This window comes from Centruroides sculpturatus, unplaced genomic scaffold (genome assembly GCF_000671375.1).
Source record: "Centruroides sculpturatus isolate CEXI.00-Female unplaced genomic scaffold, Cexi_2.0 scaffold140, whole genome shotgun sequence".
In the NCBI taxonomy this organism is placed as follows: Eukaryota; Metazoa; Arthropoda; class Arachnida; order Scorpiones; family Buthidae; genus Centruroides; species Centruroides sculpturatus.
The window spans coordinates 560,662-573,910 of record NW_019384503.1 but is presented as its reverse complement, the minus strand read 5'-3'; the positions used below and the strand labels follow the sequence as shown (position 1 = coordinate 573,910).

The 13,249-nt window shown below is 24.0% G+C and overlaps 1 long non-coding RNA gene across 1 annotated transcript in view; it reads right to left on the bottom strand.

Annotated features, from left to right (window-relative positions):
- The window catches only part of LOC111622124, an 11,242-nt gene extending 3,114 nt beyond the window's left edge, over positions 1 to 8,128 (bottom strand). Inside the window, exons 1-3 of the long non-coding RNA XR_002756199.1 lie at positions 8,032 to 8,128; positions 4,320 to 4,451; positions 1,268 to 1,532 (exon numbers count right to left, since the gene is read on the bottom strand). This is a non-coding gene — a long non-coding RNA (uncharacterized LOC111622124). The remainder of the gene's footprint in view (positions 1 to 1,267; positions 1,533 to 4,319; positions 4,452 to 8,031) is intronic.
- Positions 8,129 to 13,249: the final 5,121 nt, after the last annotated feature.

Here is a 13,249-nt window from a genome sequence, read left to right as displayed (position 1 = left end):
GTATTTTTATATAATATACATGTCGAAATTCCCCCCACTGGGGGGAGATGAACAGGATTAAGGCTTACCATAAAGAACTCTGCTTCTATTTCTACTATTTTAGATGCGGTTTTTTGCGTTTTTGATTGCGTTTTAATAGGGTATGTCAACAGAATATATACTAAAAAGGGATTTTTCAATATTCCCTCCGTAGGGGAGAGAGACAGGATTAAGGCTTACCTTGAAGAACTTGGCTTCTATTATACTATTTTAGATGCGGGTTTTTGCGTTTTTCATTGCGTTTTAATAGGGTACGCCGAGAGAATGTACACTAAGAAGAAATTTTTCGAAAAATTTCCCCCCACACGGGGGAAGTGTTATACATTTATAATAGATACATTTTGAGCCACAACAACGCGTGGCGGGGTCTGCTAGTTTATGATATTTATAGCTGACAAATTATGATTTTAAGACTTTTTAAGAACTGTAGTTACTATTTTTCTGGAAGTATTATTTAATAATTACTTTGCTATTTTTTTAAATATGAGACTGATTTATTAAACAGTGTTCTTTCTATACCAGTTGGCTTATCATTAGTTGAGACCTCTGTTCTATGATTGTTATTTTTAAATAAGATATTTTTAGAACATTAAAAATTTCAAATAAGTGAAGAAACTTTGGAGTTCTATTGTATCTATTTTTATTTATTAAATAACATTAAAAATCGATTGCCTTTAGTTTAATGCTCAGCTTTATGTTTAGAGCTTAATGTGCTGTTCTATTGATACTGTAGAATAGGAGTAGCCACATTTTTGTTTGATCGACCTTCATTATATTAAAACTAGTCGTGATCTACTGTTAGACAAAAATTACGTCAACACGTGATATAACTTTATAGTAACATCTGTACCAACTGTGACTTATTACTGTATATACACTGTTCACGCTTTCTCCAATTCGTGGAGTTTTTTTAATCCGGTAAAAAATAAGTATTACTGAATTGTGAATAGCAAATATTGCGGCGATCGATTGAAAACTTTTTCCAGTTTGACCTGTTGATCGCGATCGACTGATTGACCACCCCTGCTGTAGAGTAAACACCTGCCCGTGCACTGGCTGTCATGCAAGATGGAGGCTGCCGGTTATTGTCGACATAGTCTTGAAATAATGTGCTCATTACATGTATTAAGTAAATAATTATTTAAATTATTTATAGAGATACTAGAGGCTTCTCCTATTTGTTCCTATTATAGACTATTCATAATAAAAATTTTAATAATATGTTTACCTTCATCTATCTAATTCCAAGTAAGGATTACATAACACAAACTAAGTTCGGTTCCGTTTCGAAATGCATCTCAAATTAGTTGGGAAAGAAGGTTCTATTCAAATCTTATAAAAAACTTTCAGATTTGATCGAGCAACGAACAATTTTCAGATTCCATAACAAAAACAAAAAGATTTTTTTCAAATCTTTCGAACGTCATGATTTTTCTGAACGTCTCACAGAAAAACGTACCAATTCCATGGTTACGTGGTTCGCTTAGTCCTTTCTTATAATAAAAACAATTCATTTATATTAAGTTAAAAACAATATTAAATAAAATACATATTTTAAGTTATGAAACTGATAACTTTTGAACCACGTCTTGCAATAAATGATTTAAAAAATGGCAATTACTGAGCCACGTGAAAAAAATAATTTATAAAATGTTAAAATAAACTATAATTATAATAAAATTAATATATATGTATAACACTAACAAAATTATGAGAATTTTATATACAATATTTTTATCGCGAAAAATTAATAATCATCATTTGAAAATTTTTAAACTATTAAAAATTAAACACAAAGTTATCTGATATGATTTAATTTAAATACATTTAGATAATTTAAATTTAAATATTTAAAAAGTTAAAAAATTTAAATTTAAATACATTTAGATATTTTTATTTTTCAGGTTAGATAAATACATTTAATTTGATTTAAGATAACATAAAGTTATTTTAAATCAAATTAAATGCATTTATCTAACCTGAAAAACAAAAATATCGCTGATGATGCATCTTTTATTCATATGTAATTATATTAAATCATAGAATTAATAAACTATTGACTTAATTAAATAAATTAAGTATCTTTCGTTTATAAATTACAATTATGCTTAATACAAAATTAATTCTTTTTCGTCTTTGAAGCTAAGCATTCATGTGATAGACCTAAACTTTCAACAAGTAAAGTAAAAATTTCTCATAATTTTGCTATCGAGAAAATTTTCTTAATTCATACAACTATAATCTGAAAAATTTTGATTTACAGAAACTAGAAATTATATTCCAATCCGTTATTTTTATCTGCAGAGCGAATTTTTACAAATATTTTCAATAGGTTTCGAAAAATCTTTCGTATCATATAACGAATATTTGAAATATTTCTGCACATAAAAAACTAAATAAAAATATAAGAAATTGGAATTTTTCAATATATTTTATATATAACATGCAAAAATATTTTTCAATTTATTATTATTATTTTTGAATAATCTGAATAAAGAAATTAATTTCATTCTAAAATTCCTTAGTAGTATTGATAATGCATTCCTACTTTAAGAAAATGCATTTGCACTTTATCAAAGTATTAAACAACACCAAAACATAATACTTATTATAAGTATTAAGAAAAATCACAATAATTTTATAAATGTGGATTTTAAAATACAGAGTTGACCAAAAGTCAGTTAACTATTCTGAAAAACTAAATTACTGTCTTATTCAGATACTTTATGGTAGAAATCTAAATCTCATTTATATAGAAGCTAGCCCAAAAGTCAGTTAACTGTGGTATAAATTAAATTACTAACTTGTTAAAATATTTTATTACAAATATTACAAAAATTGTTCAAAATCTGATTCTTCTTGTTTTATATACGAATTACTCTACAATTACTATAGTTTTTAGTATTTGAATATTGCAGAAATGTAGTCTTTACAATGGTTAACAAACTTTTGAACTAGTCAGAATATGTATTTATTTCTGTTAGATTTCCATCATAAAATATTCGTACAAGATAACAATTTAGCTTTACAATGGTTAGCTGATTTTTGGGCTACTGTATATTATTTATGAAAATATACTGTTAATTCTTAAATAAATATTTTATAAAACTTAAAAACTGTTTTTTATTTTCTTAGTCACGAAATTAAAAAAAAAAACTTTCTAAAAATTACAACAAGCAAAATAAAAATTTAAAATTCTCAAATTCGATAATACTTCAAAAATTACAGAATTTTGTTATTTTTAATTTAAAAAATTCAATTTGCATTAAAAAATCAAAATAATGTAAAAATAAACTTTAAAAACTAGTTTATAAAGTAAATAAATTCGAAAATTTTAAAAATTTACACACAAAAATATATAAATCTTGGAATTTAATTTATCTTTGGATCGATAAAGAATGTTTATAATTCCAAAAAAGTAATGTCTATAAGATTGGAAAATGAGAAATGTCTACTGTCAAATTGAAAATATATAAGAAACTCTTAAAATAATGACTGTAATATAAAATATATCAAATATTGAAAGAACTGTTTTACAGACAAAAACAATAATATTGATTTAAAATCAAGGAAAAGAGAGTAAAATTTAGGACTGTAAAGAATTCGGTTCCCAAGAAACTAAGATGATGATATTAAGAAATTAGTGGTTAAGAAACCATTAACAGGATTTAAAACGTGAGAAGAAGGAACGATACAACAGATGTGAAAGATATATTTTATTATGTTAAAGAAATAAAGCAATTATTTTATTATTATGTTTTTTTTTATGCATTGTCTCCATTTGATGTGTATTTAAATTAGTTGATTGGTAACGTTTTTTTGTTAAAATATACAATGGATGTAACAGCATATTGTGATAAATACTGTAATAAAGAACTTCCTAAATTTTCTCGCGTAAATGATTTTCTTGGTTTATTCTTTTTTTTTATAGCGACATAATTAATTTATTAAAATTTATTCAATATTTTTGTGCAGATACAATGTATTTATAAAGTTAATAAATTATTTTAGTTATATTATTCGATTTAACAAATAGGATATCGTAAAAAATGTTATTATTATTATTTTTTTGTGATAAAATAGTTATAAAATGTTCTTTAAATATAAATGTATTATTTATTTATTTTATTATTTTTAATTTCTTTAGCTAACATAACCAGTTATTCATCAGTTATTGTTATTTTATAATTTTGTAATTAATTGAATTTGTATATATTCTTTATTATAAAATTGTCGTTACGAAAAATAATAAATATTAAGATTATTTAATGACTTCATACGTTTATCACCATCATTATTATTATCATCAACATTAAAATCATTAACATCTTCGCTATCAAAGTCGTCATCATCTTCATCACCATCCCACCATTCTTACATATAAATTCATACTTTTAATTTTTCTTTTTTCTCTAAATTTAAAAAAGTTATATAATTTTCATATTCTCATATTTAATAAGAAAGTATTTACTTAAAGTAACAAAAATTTAAATCATTTTTCTTTTTATATATTATATAAATTTCATAAACTTTCTAAACAGATTTAATTAATTATTTTTTAGATTTAAAAAATAATTTTAAGTAAAGAGTAATCATTAATTTATTTTGAAATAAACTTTTTTCCTCTTAAAATATTTATATATACAGTATATATTTTTACTTTTTTGAAGTAACTAATATCACGAAGTGTAATTATCTGCATTTATTAAATCATTACATTCATTTAGAACTAAATAAAAATAAATACAAAAAACAATTTTTTATGTGATGAATTATTTATGTAATTTATTTTTAGCTTGTTTTTCATTTATAAAAAATGATATTTTGAATTAAATTACTTACGGTATAGAAAATATAGATAAAAAGTAATTAAATTCATTTCGAAAATATAAATCAATTGTGCCAACTTGTAGCCTATATTTATTGATGATGGACTTAATAAGATTCATAAACCCATTGTCAATAAATAAATAGGAAAATTCAAAAGTTAGTTTATCAATATTGACAAATACACGTTCACACTATAATATGGTTGCTGTCTATTGGTTCTTGTACATGAACAAGTTTTTGGATTACAGAGACGTTTCATATACAAGAACAAATATACGTATTCAAAAAAAGTTAACTGACTTTTTGGCCGGTTATATTTCTTGAGAATAGATTTATAACATTTTCAATAAATATACAAAAGGTAAACCCCATATTTATGTACAGTACGTTGGTTCAGAAGTCAGTTAATTGTGTTTTGTTTCTTTGTATTCAGATATAATTATATAGTCAATGTTAAACTGACATTTGGGCCACTCTGCATATTTACTGACTTACTTGAATTTATCAATGTTATATATCTATTGTCAATAAACATATAGGATGGTTCAAAAGTCAACAAACTGTATTCAGATGCATATGAGAAAATATGAAATTCAAAATGATTTCTATTTCTATTTTAAACAAAATAGAAATAGTTTTTCTTTTAGAAAACTGAGTAAACATGATTAAGTATTTAAGTATTTGAAAAACACAACAATTTAGTCTTTACAAGGTTAATTGACTTTTGGACTATTCGGTACATTTATTTAAAACGAGATAATTAAACTTAGTTTAACATCAATTAAGTTGTTTTTTAATTTAAAATTAATATGGATAATCTATACTTTGCATTAGCGAAACATTTTCCATCTTAACAAATTATGCTGAAAACTAAATCAATTAATCTAATTTAATCAAAGCTGCATCTGAAATATCCAATTTAGTTGACAACTCTTAATTAGTGGTCAATAGCGATTCATTTGAAAGATTTTTACAGAAATTTAATTCTCATCTGACAATGATTTATGCATTTTTCGCATTTAATATTATTACTTTAAACGATTTTTGACTAATTTTTTAAGAATTTTTTCTTTAATAAAACCACAAAATTGCTTTTTTTATAGCAAAATATAATTACATTAAAATTATTGCAAATTTTTGGATATTATTTAGTAATTTAGCTTATCTAAATAATAAAGAACTCATTATCTTCTATACTAATTTTATTAAATGAACTACACTTTATCTCTTCTTAAAAATTTCATTGCAATAATTAAATTTTATTAACTATAACATACTAAAAAATTCAAATTATTATTTAAACTCTCATTTATAGTATCTAATATTAAATTTAAATAATTTTAATGTACGACAAAAGTTTGATGGTGTATAAAATCATTGAAATTTTAAATTTTAATAAAAATATAAAAAGAATTTGTCAATAAGAATTGAATTAAGTAGAATTTAACTTAAATGAAATATGCAAATATTTAGATTAATTAATGTATTGAATAATTTTAAGTTTTATAATCATCAATTAACTTGAATATAAATGTATAATTCAGTAGATTTTACTCATTCTTCTTCTTTTTTATTTTAAATCGAAGCAAATATGGCTTATAGATCCTTAGAAAAAGTTTAATTTCTTTTCTTTTTTGTAATTCCTATTATTATTTTTTATTTTTTGCTTTATAAATTTTAATTTATGGAAATTAAATGATTCTTCAATTCAAAACAAAATAAATAAGCATACAAATTTATCATTATTCGTCTCATGTTATTTTACTTCGTATAAAAAGGGGGAAAAGGAAAAGGAATTATGCAATGCGATCGCTTCGAGTTATTTTCTATTTTTACTCTTTTTTGCTGATCTTTCCACGAATATCAAATTGTTATTCTTAAATCAATATAATAATTGATGCGAAATATTCGGTTATGTTTGTTAAATCAATGCATAAATACAACAATTCTTTAGTTAATGAAAGGATTTTATAAGTTGCAATGCTTAATACAACTTATTTTTAATGTTAATAATTTGAATTGTTATGGTTAAATTTTACATTTTATTTTTCGGCGTTTAGATACTACTGAATTATAAATTTTATTAACTATAACATACTAAAATATTCAAATTATTATTTAAACTCTCATTTATATCAATAGTATCTAATATTAAATTTTTTACGTAGANTTTTTAATTTAAAATTAATATGGATAATCTATACTTTGCATTAGCGAAACATTTTCCATCTTAACAAATTATGCTGAAAACTAAATCAATTAATCTAATTTAATCAAAGCTGCATCTGAAATATCCAATTTAGTTGACAACTCTTAATTAGTGGTCAATAGCGATTCATTTGAAAGATTTTTACAGAAATTTAATTCTCATCTGACAATGATTTATGCATTTTTCGCATTTAATATTATTACTTTAAACGATTTTTGACTAATTTTTTAAGAATTTTTTCTTTAATAAAACCACAAAATTGCTTTTTTTATAGCAAAATATAATTACATTAAAATTATTGCAAATTTTTGGATATTATTTAGTAATTTAGCTTATCTAAATAATAAAGAACTCATTATCTTCTATACTAATTTTATTAAATGAACTACACTTTATCTCTTCTTAAAAATTTCATTGCAATAATTAAATTTTATTAACTATAACATACTAAAATATTCAAATTATTATTTAAACTCTCATTTATATCAATAGTATCTAATATTAAATTTTTTACGTAGAAAATTTTTTTATTATTTTATTGTAACTCATTATCTCATGCTAAATTATAATAGCTTCGTCAGTGGCTGGGGATAAAACTGAATGTTAGTTTGAGGGTTCGTGCCTGACCCAACGGGCTGGCCGCGTGGAGTTTTCAGTTTTTCTTCAAGTGTCTAACACCTAAATAGAGACCAATTTTCCATAAAAGTCCTCTCGAGAGGTGTTCCCTTGGCAAATCCCCCATATGTTGATTTTCCGTATTCCATCAAACCAATCAATCAAACTAAATTATAGCAATAATTTCACAATAGCAATTAATAATATTAATTGATATTTTTATTACTAATATTTTTGTTCATGTTAGCCGTTAGTACTTGTTATAGGCTAACATAATATCGATTCCAAGCTTAAAATTATATGAGGCAACTCTAAAAATTATATAAAATTATTCATACTTTCTGTAATGGTTCCATCTTTCTGATATATTCTTATAACAAACTGAGCTTCATCTTTTTATTACGACTTTTATATAAAGTTTACTTTCATTTTTAACTGTAATCTTTTTTAAAAAATTAAAAATTATTCTTCAATCGAACAGAACATTAATTTAAAATATTAATTAAATATTTAAAGATATTTGTCCTATCTTCAATAGAAGAAATAAGTCGAAAATAACAAAAAAAAAAATTAATTTTGATATAAGTAAGATTGATTTTGTGGATAATCGAAAGAACTTCGTAGTTATTTTTCTGTCTTGAAACAAGAAAGATGATATTATGATTGCTAATCATTTGTTCAGGAACAATCTTATCCTTCTAGACGACTCGGATCAATTACAGAAATCCAATTACAAAAGATTCTTTAACTTATCAAGATTAAAGTTTGCAATATTTTAAAGTAAATTCGTTCAAATTTATTAATTCCAAATGTTATAATCTCCTCACAAATCTGTAATATTGGTTTTCGTGAAAGTCTCTATGTTCGTTCGACTTCATCGATTGAAACAAATCCATTTGATTAAATTTTACACCAGTTTAATAACAATATTCAGTTGGAAAATTTTAATTTAGAAAGAATATTTTAATTTTATTTTCGAAGAATTTTACTTTAAAAAGTAATTTACTATCAATACAATTTGAAAGTGAAAATCACTAAATTATTAAAATTGAAATTGCAACCACGTGTCTATCTTCTCAAATTATTATTCTTAAAAATATTATTTATGCTTTCAATTGTTAGAACGTTTTATTTTAGAATGGATTTTATCATATTTAAGCTGCAGAATTTTTGAAAATCGATGGTTTATAAAGTCTACAAGCATGATCGCGATCCGAGTATTGGAATGAATTCGTTGGCTGTGGCACGAAACGAGAATGAAGAATTCGAAAGTGAGATGGAAAGCATGACACGTGAATTGGCGTGATTCTCGTGACGTTTATGGCGAAGTACCCCGAAATCAAATCAGCCAATATCTACAATCATTAATGGTCTATCATCTCAATTGACAATATAAAAATGGCACGTCAAAGAAGTGCGATGACAAAAGAGGAAGAAGCACAAAAGGTGTACAAGAACGTCACGAAGAGAGTATAATATTATTTGGTTGTAAAGGAAAAAAAAAAAGAGGAAGATATAAGAGAGAAAATGCAAAGACGTGACATACAAAAAGAATTGTTTCAAGGTATAAGAGACTTTAGAAAGAAGCCATTCGTTCTTGTAAAATGTATTACGAGTGTAAAAATTAAAAATTAAAAGAAATAATTAAAAACAATATAGAAACTTCAGAATTGCTACTTTCAATACAGGCCTAATTAAATTTAAATTATTAAATGATTTTTAAATGTAATCTGTCTTTTTTCCAGGTTTAATATTAGTAAAGTAATTTCATAAAGTATCTGTTTTAACTCGAATATACTACAATAATTATAAATTTTAATGCCGTTATTTTTAGGCTAGTTGAAAACAAATAGTCTAAAAATAATAAATAGTATTTTCTTATCCATTAATAACTATTTTTAAAATTAAATTTTTTGTTGATCTGTAAATTTTCTTAGAAAAAAAACACATTAGCAAATAGAAAAAAATATATTTTTTGGCAAAGAAAAAAAAAATAAAGTAGAAAAATGGATTTTCATTTTTGTTTCTTATTTTCGATTTTTAAATATATTAATTAACAGTTTGATAATTCCATTAAATAACATCATAATAAGTTTATAATTCGATAAGATTTTAAGCTCAAATTTTTTAACATGATTTATTTTTATAATAAACAGTAAATTAAAATATGAATTTAATAAAAGAATTTATAAATTTATTAAAATTTGAATTTAGGAATGATTTGTTCCGGTAACAGTACAGAACAATTAAAAACTAAACTTTTAACATTGTTTTAATATAGAAGATAGCCCAAAAGTCAGTTAACCATTATAAAGATTAGGTTGTAGGTTGTATTTTTCAATAAATATTTTTCTAGCTGTTGCATATTTTTATCACGTTTCCACCAAACCTTTAAAGGGAAAACATGTTATAAATTTAATTTACGATTCATATTTGTGAGAATAAGTGAAGCGTACTCAAAACACGGTAAACTGACATTTGAGTCACCTTTATAAAAGTAATTTTTACAGTATTAAAGCACAAAATTAGTTTCAAAAAATTTTGTGCTTTTTTAAACAGAAACTTAGGAAAACGTGTTTAATTATTTATAGAATATAATTAAAGAATTGGCAAAATATCAAAACTGGTATAACGACATTAAATGGATGATCAAACTAATTATATTGCAAAGACTTTACTGTAATATACGTTATGAAATTTTAACTTTTAATGTGAAAATTTAATAAAAGAGTCATTTAAAACTATTTATAATTTATTATATTTCAATGAAAAAGCAAAGAGAACTTAGTCAGGAACATGCTTTCATCATGTTAGACATTGGACATTTTTGTAAGGACATTTCCTTACAAAAATAGATAGTTTAGACATTATTCAAAGAGACGTTAATGGATTTTTGATTTAGATATTTACAAAAATGCACTTCCTATATAAAATATATCTTAAAAGTTTCTCTTCTCTTAATTGAAGAGCAGAACTTGTAAAGTACTTGTTAAAGTTTTCTTTAACAAATTATTTTATTTTATAAATTATATCTTTTTAAGAATTAGTAAAATGAGAAAATACAAGTAATATATTTATACATAAAAACTGATTTTTTTAATTCTTATACAGTACTTATATGATTGTTTAAAATAAACTTTATCTCTAATAAGTTACGTTAATCTGTTGATGGAATTTCTAATAAAAGATTGTAGGATTGTTTCATGTTTGTAAAAATTATCGAAGAAAATAGTGTATTAAGCTGTCTGTTAAGTGAATTGATCTAATTTATAAGATAAAGTTTGTATTAATACTAATTTAGAAAATATTCTCATTATCCTCATTCTGAATACAATACTTTTCTGCAAGAGAATAAAGACATTCTATATTGAAAACATCCAGCAAAGAGTTGCATAACTTTCCTGGCTTCACCAGGAAGTTTTGCAACACGCTCTTTTGTCAAACTTCATTCGCCGAAATTAATTGCTCCAGGGTTCGCCCTCTTTTGTAGAAAAGTTTCCTAGGAGAAAATCAAAATTTACTAGATGCATATTTTTATTTAGTTTTTCTAAAAATCTACTTTGGTTAACAATTATTTAAAATAAAATTTGGTGTGGCGCCATCTTAATGAGATTTTTTTAAAAAATAACTTTTATATTATTAATTATTATAAAACAGAAAAAAGGCTTAATTTTGAAAGTAGAGATGAGTTTTTTTAAAGAAATTATAAATGCCAATAACGAGTAAAATTTTCGTGAGTTAGCGACTCGAGATATGACACGTGATTTCCCTCTATCTTTCCACCATTTGATTTTTAATCACCAAAATATAATGGTATCAATACCTCTTATACACAAGCTACCATGCCAATTACGTTTCTTAATTAATCAGTACTCCACCCTGTGATATTAAACGAAATAGTCGCCAACAGACACATATATATTCACGGAATTTTTTTGTCTTCATGACTCTTTTGAGTTCAGGAGTTCTCAAAATGTGGAGATTTGCGAAAAACTCTGAGAATCAAATTTAGCACGATTCCAATACTTTCCCTTGTTATGTGTATATAACAACCGGGAAAGTAAAAACTCAAATGATTATACTTGATCTGATTTTTGCTCGTAAATTGTAATTATTTGTGATTTCTATACCAAAAACAAGAGATAATATATAAATGTACTATTTTTCTTTATTTAAGAAGAATGTCACCTATATGAAGAACAAGGACGGAAATTTCAAGTCAATTCGAAAAATCGAAAATGTGATCTTTGGCATATAGTTTATTGAAAAGTGTATGACTTAGGTATATAGTTTATGTATATAGATACTAGCTTTTTCTCCACATCAATTTCCCAGAAGTATCTGATTTCAATTTTTAATCAAAAAATTTGATTGCCAACATTAATTTATCTTCTTCAACATTTGGTATATGAACACTATTCTATAGACTAATGATTAATGATTACAATAACGCAACCTTCACTATTGTTTAATTAATGATCTTTATATTGAGAACAGGTTCAGCACATCAATTAATACATCATAAAGTTTTCATTCAAATTCATTAAATAATTAGTATATTACATTTATTATTAATTGTACTGGAATAAATTTTTTTGAAAGGGATAATCGTACAAAACTTTTAGTTTTTACATGATGTAAAGTAATGAAAACACTTTACTGATTCATATCACGAATTTCGACGAACATTTAATTCAATGTTTTTACTTTAGTGTAATTTTTTATCTGAAAAAGTTTAATGTCAAAGCATTTTTGAACACCTTAACTGCAGTATTTTCTACTTTTGAGTATAAGCTTCCAGCATTGTCTACTTTTATGAGAGTAAATGTGACAACACTTTACCTTTATAAGTTCTCATTCATTCAGTGCACGTCTTTCAAGAAAGTTTAACTCGAATTATTCGACAATTACTCGTTGGATGTAGATGCAGGCTTTTTGGATAGCAATCTTGCCCTACCTCTAAAGAAATATTGCCTTCTACTACAATAACAATCTATTCATTTCCTAGATTTTTATAATCATCTTCTCTTCTTTATATCTTTCATGACTCGAATGTATCTTAATGCTTATCGTAAAAGTACGTAAAACAATTTTAATTATACATTGACATTACATATAACAATGCCATTATGGATTTTTTCCTATTCTCAATTTTTATTGACATTATTTCGAATAAAAACTAAATTTTCTTATATCAAGACGCATCTTTTGCAGTTTTCATATGCTATATCACGGTTTTAGTGCATAAAAAATTTTTATTTTACAGAAAATAAAAAAGTACTAAATCTGCAAAGCTCAAAACTTCAAATTAATATTAATTTTTACGATTTTTCAATATAAATTACTACTTTATTCTTCTGTTAAAACAATAATTAAGTGTTAGTACAATTAAGAATGTTTTAATTTATGTTAACACTCTTAATAGATGTGAATGTTGATGAATATTTATAAATATGTTAATAGTTACCTAACAGTTTTTACTTATAAGATAGAAATGAATAAAAATAAAATAAATGTTTTTCTTAAAATCGTATTTTAGATTGAATTTCAGCAACA